This window comes from Heterodontus francisci, chromosome 23, assembly GCF_036365525.1.
Source record: "Heterodontus francisci isolate sHetFra1 chromosome 23, sHetFra1.hap1, whole genome shotgun sequence".
Classification (NCBI taxonomy): domain Eukaryota; kingdom Metazoa; phylum Chordata; class Chondrichthyes; order Heterodontiformes; family Heterodontidae; genus Heterodontus; species Heterodontus francisci.
Genome location: NC_090393.1, coordinates 29,662,450 through 29,665,132, shown reverse-complemented (window position 1 = coordinate 29,665,132; position 2,683 = coordinate 29,662,450).

Sequence of the window (2,683 nt, the reverse complement as noted above, 5' to 3'; positions counted from 1 at the left end):
CGACGTCACCTGTCAATCAGAGCACAACACCTTCCGGGTTACCGGGTCACATTCGCGCATCACCGGGGCAACGCGGTCAGACTAGTTTCCACGAGCCTTCGCTCCGAGAGGCCTGAAGGTTCAGGAAGGGGTTTAGCTGCATCACTGTGTCCTTTTAAACAACGACTTTTCTAGGCAAAGGTGGTGGGGCCGTACGATCAAAAGTTAGCGCATCTGACGAGTGAGGTTTTAGTTCATTTGATTTTACTGGTCATCTTGACAAGGTTTACAAGTTTACATTTACAAAATTGTCCTTAAGGAGTTGTGAGCCTTAAAGATACTGTTAACTGGGTACTTTTCACACACGCTCACATATATAATGTCTTTCCAATTTATATAAACTACTTCACATGCATTGAGAAATGTAGTGGTGACAGAACGGAGGGGAGGATCTAAACTTTTTTTGTTAAGGAAAAGCAGTTACATAGATTACAAAATAATTGAAGCAACTAAATTTTTTCTGTTGAGTAAGTAATTTTGCAGCTCTCTGGAACTCGGAGGGACATGACATCTGAAACCGGCTGTTTGGTGGGGAATATTATCAACTGTTCCAGCAAAAGCCGAACAGTTAATGCATTTGGTTGTGAGTTAGTTATCGCTCTGAGTTCTGTTGGTCCATGTAAACAATTAAGAACTATCTTAGTGTAATTGTTAATGACAGAGGGTGATCAAATTGCCAGAATGTTCGTTAAACCAGTCTGCGTAACTTCATATTGATCAGACATTGTTCGCTTTGTACTTTTTCAATACAGTTGATTCCAGACAAATACACAACTGGTGCAAGCATATTCCCGTGAAAGCAAAGGTTCCAATGCATGAAAACCCCTTCTCATTTACTCCCATTTTACATACTTCCTGATATTTTTGTAAATAACTTGAAAAATGAACTTTATCAATTATGCTCTTGCATTTTAAAATTGTTATACTCAAGTTATTTGTTTCCATATGTGATTTTGAAGTTAAAATTATATAAAAAATTCAGCTTCATTTATTTTTTGATCAGTTTAAAAATTCACGTTTCAATGGTTCTTACAATAAAACAATAAAATATAGTTTTTTGCTCTGTGTTTTCCTTCACCATGATGTTTTGCATTTACTTTTTGCAGAACAGTAACAGATCAGCATCAACTTGGCAGGGCAATCTGATTTCTAAAACTATCGATGACATGTGGTCTCTTTTTAACACTGCATGTTTTACATTTGTTTATATAACAGTCACTGCAATATCAAAATAATCCATTTTATATGTTCTTTGTGATGTTTTGATGTGATGAGATATAAATTTATGCATTATTTATTGTTAACATAATGTGTCAACTTGTTTCAATTGTACCAATGCATGCATGGAATTTTCTAACAAAGAACATTTATAGTATTGCAGTGAAATAATCATACTTTTGATCCATCGCTGGCTAGGACAGCATTTATTGTCCATCCGTAATTGCCGATGAGAAGGTGGTGGTGAGCTGCCTTCTTGAACCACTGCAGTCCATGTGGGGTAGATACACCCACAGTGCTATTAAGAAGGGAGTTCCAGGATTTTGACCCAGTGACAGTGAAGGAAGTTCCAAGTCAGGATGATGTGTGGCTTGGAGGGGAACTTGAAGGTGGTGGTATTCCCACACATCTGCTGCCATTGTCCTTCTAGGTGGTGGAGGTTGCGGGTTTGGAAGATTCTGCCTAAGTAGCCTTGGTGCATTGCTGCAATGCATCTTGTAGATGGTACACACTGCTGCCACTGAGCGTTGGTGGTGGAGGGAGTGAATGTTTGTGGATGGGGTGCCAATCAAGCCGGTTGCTTTGTCCTGGATGGATTAGAGCTTCTTGAGTGTTGTTGGAGCTGCACCCATCCAGGGAAGTGGAGAGTATTCCATCACATTCCTGACTTGTGCCTTGTAGATGGTGGACAGGCTTTGGGAAGTCAGGAGGTGAGTTACTCGCCGCAGGATTCCTAGCCTCTGACCTACTCTTGTAGCCACTGTATTTATACGGTTACTCCAGTTTCTGGTCAATGGTAACCCCCAGGATGTTGATAGTGGGGGATTCATCGATGGTAATGCCATTGAATGTCATGGGGAGATGGTTAGATTCTCTCTTGTTGGAGATGGTCATGGCCTGGTACTTGTGTGGCGTGAATGTTACTTGCCACTTATCAGCCCAAGCCTGGATGTTGTCCAGGTCTTGCTGCATTTCTACATGGACTGCTTCAGTATCTGAGGACTCGCGAATGGTGCTGAACATTGTGCAATCATCAGCGAACATCCCCACTTCTGACCTTATGATTGAAGGAAGGTGATTGATGAAGCAGCTGAAGATGGTTGGGCCGAGGACACTGCCCTGAGGAACTCCTGCAGTGATGTCCTGGAGCTGAGATGATTGACCTGCAACAGTCACAACCATCTTCCTTTGCGCTAGGTATGATTCCAACCAGCGGAGAGTTTTCCCTCTGATTCCCATTGACTCCAGTTTTGCTAGGGCTCCTTGATGCCATACTCGGTCAAATGCTGCCTTGATGTCAAGGGCAGTCATCTCACCACACCTCTGGAGTTCAGCTCCATGTTTGAACCAAGGCTGTAATGAGGTCAGGAACTGAGTGGCCCTGGCGGAATCCAACCTGACTTTCACTGAGCAGGTTATTGCTAAG